General features: G+C 27.4%; 1 long non-coding RNA gene across 1 annotated transcript in view; it reads left to right on the top strand.

The window, feature by feature from the left end:
• The first annotated feature begins 8,007 nt into the window (after positions 1-8,007).
• Positions 8,008-9,755, top strand: part of LOC100213524 (uncharacterized) — a 9,169-nt gene continuing 7,421 nt past the window's right edge. Inside the window, exon 1 of the long non-coding RNA XR_010637391.1 lies at positions 8,008-8,150. This is a non-coding gene — a long non-coding RNA (uncharacterized LOC100213524). The remainder of the gene's footprint in view (positions 8,151-9,755) is intronic.

Raw genomic sequence — 9,755 nt, 5'->3', positions numbered from 1 at the left:
ATTAAACTTACATCATTAACAATTTATCATTACACTTTAGCTTTAATAAATTTTTTTTTCTTTAAAAAAGATTTTTTTTTTTTAATTTTTTTTTTTTTTTTGATACATTAAGTAAAAAAATACTTTATGCAATAAATGATAAAAAATATAAAAAAAAAATAACCAAATATTTTTGCATCATCTTCTGGAGTTATAGAGCGAACCATACCACTTAAACATTTAATTTCAAATTGTATTTGTTTCTAAACCCTTGTGTTTTTTTATTTATAAATACATTAACTGTCTAAAAAAAATGTTACTCAATAATACAACAATCATTTTAACCAATATATTTCTGAAATGAAAAGTGAAAATCATCTCTGCTAAAACTTAAAAAGTTTTTAAATCCAAGGACATTTATCAATAGTTTAAGTAATAATGTAAAGTAATAACTTAAATTACAATATATATATATATATATATAAATATATATATATATATATATATATATATATATATATATATATTTATATATATATATATTTATATATATATATTTATATATATATATATTTATATATATATATATTTATTTATATATATATATAAATTTATATATATATATAATATATATATATATATATATATATATATATATATATATATATATATATATATATATATATATATATATATATATATATATATATATATATAAATTTCACGATTATATTTCCTCATTTTTACTTTGATACAAAAAAAAACTCACGCTAAAACAAATAAAAAGAAACTATTTGTTATTGTTTTGTTTATTTTGTAAGCAACTCTAGACACATTGCGGAACGCCGGTAACGAATTTATCAATTACAGTAGTCTCTCGTTTAATTGCGCACGCAATTAGTTGCGCATCCCAGTTTATTGCGCGTTTAGGCCCAAAATATTTGTGTTTCAATTTTTTACTGAGTTTTTTTGTTGAAAGTATAATTAGATCAGAAAACGTAACTATTATTTTCCTGTGTTAAGTTATAAACTAGTTTTTATCATTAATTTTTTGAGATAATAATTTTATCATAATGTAAATAGATAAATAATTCGAATTCGAATTTGAATCGAAGTAAATGATAAATCTTGTTTTAAACAGATAATAATAAGTTTTAACGATTTACTGACCGTATGTTTGATGATAGTTGTTCGTAGCTATTCATTAATTTATCGTTGTCGTCTTTTAAAATTGCTTTAGCTTTTTGAAAAGTTTTTTTGAAAGTTTTTTCAATGAGACTTGACTTATCAGTCAAGTCTCATTGAAAAAACTTTCAAAAAAAATGAAAATTTTAATGAGACTTGACTTATCAGTCAAGTCTCATTAAAAAAACTTTCAAAAAAACTTTTCAAAAAGCTAAAGCAATTTTAAAAGACGACAACGATAAATTAATGAATAGCTACGAACAACTATCATCAAACATACGGTCAGTAATCAATGGATAAAAAAGTCAATGGATAAAAAAGTCAAAATGTGATATTTGTAAAACTTAAAAAATTTCAAAACAATTACGTCAATTTAGAATTAGTTAGTAGGGAAATTATTTCTTATCTTTTTTTTTTAATTATTTAACTTATTGATTATGTCTAAGTTGAATAATAATATTTTTAGCCTGAGATGATGAAATGAATAATAAATGTATGTATGTTATATAATTTAATGTTTCATAGTATTTTCTAAAATGAGTCGTCTTCACAATAAAGTCACAAATAAAGTCATAAAGAAAGATACAGACTAACTCCAGAAGGCTACTATTTCTTCTAAGGTATTCTACAAATCAGTTGCCCATGAACCAGCTCTAAGCATTGGAAATATATATATATATATATATATATATATATATATATATATATATATATATATATATATATATATATATATATATATATATATATATATATATATATATATATATCAAGCTACAACAAGCTTAGTAGATTTAAACTTTAAAGACCTTGTAGATTTGAAAAATTGTATATAGAGTTTGTCAAGTCCTCAAGGTCTTTAAAGTATAAATCTACTAAGCCAGTTGTAGCTTGTTCTCAAAAGTTTCCAGGCAAAAATCTTATCTGCAAGGGTGGATTATGTAAATATCCCAACCATTGATGTGTCACTGTTTTTGTAATGGATGTGTGGAACAAAGCTGGTTTTTGAGAACTCGTTTTTTCCGGAGCAGCTATCAGGTAAAAAAATATGTAATTTTTATCTTAGCAAAAAAAAATCTAAAATGAACAAACCTAAATAAAAAATGTAACTATACATAGGTAATTAATTAAATTAAAAAATAATTTTTCTTATATTATTAAGAGATAAGATTCTAAAGCTCCATACTAAATATTGCAAACTCATCTATCTAACAAATCTAAACTGGGATTCCAGCATTGGTAGATTTATTAAGATTCAGGAAGGTTTCATACAAGAGAGTAAAAAACTCTTTGATACATCTCTGGAGAAGTTTAAGGAGACAATCCAATCAGATCGACTTCCTTCACTGGAGGCCAAAGCAGAAGATATTCAGTTATTTTTGGACTAGAAAGAGAATAGAAAAATGTATATTACAGCAGAGGTAGGCAAAGAATTTGAAATACTGTTTAAAACAGACAGGATCTGTTGCGGAGAATAAGAAACTTAAAAAATACAGAAATGGAGAAAGAACAAAAAAATTTAGACCTGGCTCTAAGTGAGGTTTCTTTAGATTCTGATGCTGGTTCCTCTGCATCAGACTCAGAAGCTATATTTTTCACAGATGAAGATACTGTCGGTGAATTAATTTAAAATTCTGATTCTAAAGTAAAAGCCAAGCCAGAAAATAATGGTTATAAAATATAAAGTTGGTTTAATTAATTTTGAGTGAGCTAAGTAAAAGTTCAATTAGAGTAGAAATACCATTACCATCTATTATTTAGATAATGATAAATATTAGTCCCGAGGATCTGGTGGGTAGTACTTTTGTAGTACCTGCTTGGTATAGGGTTGGGATCCGTCCTCAAACCGCAATCATTGCAGCAATATGCAAAAAATCAAGCATGAATCTTGAAAATATTTCTCCAAAAGTTCTGTTCATCGAAAGAGATTCAAGAAGATTGAAGATCTTGATAAGAATTATTAGCAAAAAAAAAAAGCTAGGATAAGTAAAAATTCAATTACATTAGTGATAAAGTTATTTTAATTATTAGGATAGACCAGATAAGTCAAAATGTAATAAAAACTTTAAGGGGAAAGAAACTTGCACATCTTATATATTCTGAAAGCTCTCACTGAAGACACTGGCAAAACGTCAAGGAAGAGGTTGACAAGATAAAGGAGATCATCAGGTTTGATTAAAATGAGCTTCAGATTGTATCATCCCTATAAAACATTGCAAGAAAGGCCTTAGAGTTTTGCAAAGATTCAATGACCACAAAGACATTTAACAAGTGGGACTACAAAAAGCTCTGTGAACTAATTGTCTTCTATTTAGGAGCATATTTATTAAGGTTTTATTTTTATCAACCTTGAGCCTGTCATGAAGCCATAGTATAGGTATAGTTAAAGATTATTATCAATAATTTTTTAGTGGAGAGTACATTTTAATGATAATTTATTTATAAAGTTCATGGCAGATGCTCTATATCTGCTGAACCTAAGAATGACTAAAAAGTTATCCCACTAATGAATGAAAAAGAGAAGAAGATGTTAAGGACAGCAGCATTATTTTTTTCTATATGCTATGGACCCTGGTTCTTAAAAGCCTTTATGACAAAAAAGTCAACTTCAAATGACTTGGCTGTTTTTAAGTCATCATTCAAAATAAGGGGCTATTACTCAAAACCAGGACATGCCCTTCTTGTCGGCATGCAGCGGCATACATGGTATTTAACAGAACAGTTAGTTACATTGGCCTTAGTTGGCGATGATGAAGGTAAAGAAGAAGATTTTAGAGATATTGATCATGTGAGTTTTTTGTCGTTTCATGTTTTCCCAATATGAAACGACATGTCCTTATGTCGTTTCATATTGGGAAAACCAAAGCTACCGTTTATTACGAGGTTAACGGAGCTTACTGTTCTGGTAGATTCTCAGAGATAGGTTCTTTTCAATGTAGCTAAAGTTACTATTGGAGAGATAGAGAAGTGGATCAAGAGAGATGCCATTTATTTAAAATTTATTTTTTGATTTATTTAAAAGGTTTTAAAATCACTTGTATGTGTCACTGACTGCGGGAAAGGAATATTAGACTGATCCAGGACTTTGTTGGAGGCTACAGGTCGGATGACATAAAATAGAATCTCATGCTCGTTGCCAGAGACAACAGAAAGAAACTAAAGAAGGACTTGACAAAGAAGCAACTCAAAAATTTTTAATTTTTTAAACTAGAAGTATATATTTTGAAGAGAGTTCCTACTCTCTTCAAAATATATATTACTCTACTTAAATATATCTACTCTAATAAAAACACGTGTTTTTTTTTTTTTCAAAAAATGCGTTTTTTTTAAATGAAATTTTACATATATCACTTTTAAATGAAAAAAAAAATGCTTATTTATTTTTTTCAGCCTATTTGGACTATAAAGAATGGGTTAAGCTTGAAAGGTTGATTTTTTTATGGACACCCTACTCGACAAGCTCCTAGACCATATATATATATATATATATATATATATATATATATATATATATATATATATATATATATATATATATATATATATATATAGATATAGATAGATATATATATACATATATATATATATATATATATATATATATATATATATATATATATATATATATATATATATATATATATATATATATATATAAAGCAGTTTTAATATCATTTTTCTGTATCTCAAAGTACAGCAAAATTACCTACATTCGTTTGTAAATGTTTTACATCACAAAAATACAATAAAAAAGTTTTGGGATTTCAATGTATTGTTAGAGCAAAAATAGTACAACAGTTATTGTAACTATTTTTCATCACAGCAATACAATAACGATAAATAATGTTTTAATTACATCTCTGGTATAACAATACAATATTATTGTATAGTAACGTGTTATTGTATTTAATTTTTACGATTACAGTTACAACATTACGAACCCTATACCATCATAGTCATCCTATTTTGAACATCCCATATCCCCTGGGTCTTTGCAGTTTGCTATACAAACAATTTATAGGTATCTTTACGAGTTAGCAAGTTAATCTTCTGAGCTGCACAACAAATGTGTTTTGGTAGAATGATATCATCGCAATGAATGGCATAATCATTGCAACTTTTTAGATTTTTCTTCAACCAGGTAGGCGTTGAATTGACTGGCTCAAGATTTGCAGATTAAAAAAAAAAATCTGAAGAAACAAAAACTAAGAAAAATAGTACAACACTTTTAAATTTATAAAATTCTTGAACTAGTTATAGTTATCAGTGGACAGTTTTAGAAATAAGTTGCTTCTACACACTTTCCCGTTCATACTAAACTAATAATGCAGTTCAAGCATGGCGGTCTGCTAAGAGCTTCCCAGTTTAGCTTCTTTTTAAGTTCAATGACACTTAACTCATTGAAATTTTAGTTGAGAATAAAAACTCAAAGAACCTTACCGTTAAACAAAAAACTTTTAAAAAGCTGAAAGTAAAAAGTAACAAGAATGAGTATTATTTTACATGAAGAAATTTTAAATGAAAACAACATTGAATCCATTGCATTGTTTATAGTTTATCACTAAAAGAAAATTATAGTTGTTCTGCAATTATATTTACAAAAGTTGTTGTTCAACTTTATTTGCCATTGAACAAATTATGGATTATAACTTACTTTGAATGATTCCATAAAAGACAAATATATCAATTGAAAATATTTGTTGATAAGATGTATGCAATATTCCACCAATCAAATAAAAGACAGATTTAACTTTAAAATATTTATATTATATAAAATATAAGTTAGGAATATTGCTATTCCTTGGATGTTGCAATAACTACAGACTATGGTTCAAACTATGTCAGTGTCTTCAACTAGTTTGGTTTAGTCGAGTAGCAAAAACAGGGAGAGAAGATGATCCTGAGCTAGTCAACTCAACGCTTTTTTATTAAAAGTAAACTTTGAAAAAAAAAATCATGACCGAGCAACTCTTGCTCTTTCAAGACGACAGTCTTGACATTGTTTCTTTGCTACTGTGTATCATAAATGGTGATCCAAAATGCCCATCAGCGTTGTAGCATTTGATCACAGTATAATGAATTTTTTTCCTTTTTAACAGCAAATTTGAATGCACGTCTTGTCTTTTTTCGGCACTTTACAATTGTTTTTCCTTGATTATTCGAAAAAAAATTTCATCACAATTCCAAATATGTGACTCAGAAGTTATACGAATATGTTGGTATTGTTTGGCGACGCATTCAAAATAACAATCAATTATTTCTAAGTTCAAGAAGCAGCTCGGTTAGATGCTCAGTTGTCTTTTAATCATCTCTTCATAAAGATATAAAACCAATCTTTTCCAGATTTTCACTTTTTGAAAAAGTGCAATTGGAACGCCATGTTTGAATGCTGCTTTTCTCAGTGACGTATTGTTTTTTTTCATATCAGTTAATCCTGTTAGTATATCATCCTCCTTGTACGCCTTTGTTTCTTTAGTTGTCGTTTTTAAGTGAGCTAATTGAGCTGAATTAAGTGAGTGATGATTATATTAAGAAATAAAATAATTATTGATTTTTAATAACTGATGATTGTATTTGCAAATGACATCATGATTCATTTTTAATTTAACCGGAATTAACGCTATGTTAATTAGATAAAAATAGGCACTTAAACGAGGTGATTAGCGTGGGGTTTTATCAGAAAAAGTACTTTTTTTAATTTTTTGACTAATTTTTTGTTCTAGCTGCATAAAAATTATACTTTCGGAATGGAAATTAAATTTCAAACAAGATATTGCTAAAACTATTTTTATATCAGTTTTGGTTCTGACGCTATTTTGTTCGCAACGGTACGAAATATATTTAAAAAATTTTACTTTGAGTCGGCGTATAATTGTATTAATTCGAATAGAGGAGTATTCTTATCTATTTTAATTTTTGTCAAAGCCATATCTGTTTTTATTTAAATATTTAAATCAGTGTACGGAATGATATGTGGTGCGGTTTGATTCGGTTTTACTCTATAAATTAGACCATTTTTTTGTTTAGGTTATCAAATGCATTTTCAGAAATACTAAATGTGTTCATACACATTCAAAAAGTTTCGATACTTTATCTGTTTAAGCAGTTTTCAATTACGCGATCTTCTGCGGGTATCCCTATTTTTCTGCGAATATCCGCATTCTTAGTATAGTTAACAAAAGTAGTAATTATTATTATGTATTTTATTCATTCTTTTTATTATAAAACTTATTTTGAATAAATAAAAAGAACAATTTTGTCCATGAGTTACTTTATTTTGTCAATTTTTTTTACGCTTAGTAGGTGATATTATGTTTGATTTTTTTGTTTGCTCGAACCAACGGTAAGTGTCCTTTTACAGCTTTAATTCAATTTTGAAGCTTAGGTGCTGCTTGATTGTGATGCCTCTGCATAACTTTGACAACCCATCAACGCAAAGGAATTTCATTTTCGGTTCCAGCCGTAGTTTTAAAATTTAAAATATCAAAGATATACGCGTGGTCAAATTTTGTGGAAATCCTAAAGATGCGCATTATATAAAAGTTTTTCTCTTCATTCAGCGTTAAAACTGTCGATTTTATTTTAGTATTTTTCAATCTATCTGAAATCAAGCTTTGCATGCACTCAATAATGTGTGTGAAAGTAGTTTATGTATATATATACTTTCTACTTTCCCTGCTTCCCACAGCAAAGAAAGTAGAAATATTAGAAAATTTACGTCCATAACATTAAAACATAGTCATAGTATTTAAATTCTATGACTGATTAAAATTATTGTGTACATTAGACGCCCTGATGTGCTCACCTTATTGCGCACGCGTCAAAAAACTAATAACTGGAATAAACGATAATAAAGGTTAATAAGTTATTAAAGTTCGCTTCAGATCTCTAAAATGTCGGTTGGGCAAGCTCTACTCAAAGTCAATCCATTGGTTAATAGTTTAAATTTTAAACGTTTTTCTAGTGGAACTGGAAGAAAAGCTATGGTAAATAGTTGTACAGTTTTGAATAATAAATAAATTGAATATTAACATCATGTTAAAAAAATGAAAAAAAATAAGTTTAAGAAAGTAAAGATAAGTCACTATGTTTGATTTTCATTAATAATGAAAACCATGTACAATGACATTACACATACAAATTTATAATCATAAAATAAACTGTGTGTGTGTGTCTTGTGTGCAGTTTTTACTCTCCTTTATTTTATATCTGGTTATGATTAAGAACTTTATGCTGATTAAGAAATGGAAAAATATTTTAAAGTTTAAGTTTGAAAAATTATTCATATTTTAATTCATAGTCTGGTTTTAGCTATGATTCCTAACATTGTTGTGGATTTTTTTTTTAAATGTAATTTATTAATCGAAGTTTTTAGAATATAATTTGTGTAAAGTAATTTTTCAAATTGGCTTTGATTTTTCGAATATTAAAATTGTTATTCGGTTTCTTACTGATGTATTGTTACATTAGCTGAAATGTAGGGAGATAAGTACAGTTATATGTATGTGCATTTTATGAACTAATCCCCCCCCCCCTGTTTTTCTTATTGATTATGATAGAATACATTATACTGATTCTGAATCATATAAAAACATAGGTCTGATTTTTTTTGAGATTATGAAGGAAATCTTGTCTGGAGCACAAACTGTAGAAGTGTTTAATTGAGAATTAACTTTAGCATTGGAAGCCAGAGTGGTTTGGATGTTTAACAATGGGTTAATCTGTTTAACTGGCAGGAAAAGTATGACCATTAGATTTAAGAGTCTAATTAGAGTAAAATTTCTTTGCAAATAACTCTGCTTTATTCTGGGGAGAAGTATTCATATTTATATAAACTTTAGTGTTTATATGGTGTACTATTTGCCAAAAGAGAAGATAATCATGATCATGATGATAGTAATAATGATTATGATGATCATGTTGATCATAATGTTTATATATACATATATATTCAAAATATTACATGAATTTTGAACTTAAAAAATATACTTTAGGATATGTTTTTTTTTTTTAGATTATTCACCTCCCCAAGGCCCGAGGGGGGCCACTACAGTCAAGGAGGCTACTCATTTTTTTGTGTTTTTTTTTTCATTTTTTTTTAGTTGTTATTCGTGGTACCCTCTCTCAACTCTTTAACTCCGAAACACGAACCTTGCAGAGCAAGGCTGCTGCGCGGAGAAACTAAGTTGTATATATAAATGTTTATGCAGCCCCGGTCACAAACCCGGCACCGGCTATATTTTATCAAACCCGGCTCAATCACTTATCAACCCTGGTCATTAATTAGGGTCAGAGATCAATCAAAAATGCATTTTGCATTAAAGTGTTGATAGAAACCAGGCTTTTTTAAAGCTGTTATTGAAAAGAAATTTTATCATAACAAAGTATGAAAAAGATAGCAAATATTAGCGTTTTTAGTGTAATTTTTTATTCTTTAATAGGGGGGGGGGGAGTAGCACCACTAATGTGTAGGTGTTATAATATATTTTGTACACAATAAGTTTGGAAATTCCAACTTAAAAAGTTTATTTCATTATACTTTGTTTTTATTTTTTTAAAAAAAACAAAGTACAATAAAATAAACAAATTTT

This window comes from Hydra vulgaris, chromosome 03 (genome assembly GCF_038396675.1).
Source record: "Hydra vulgaris chromosome 03, alternate assembly HydraT2T_AEP".
NCBI lineage: Eukaryota > Metazoa > Cnidaria > Hydrozoa > Anthoathecata > Hydridae > Hydra > Hydra vulgaris.
This window is presented reverse-complemented; position numbering and strand designations above follow the sequence as displayed.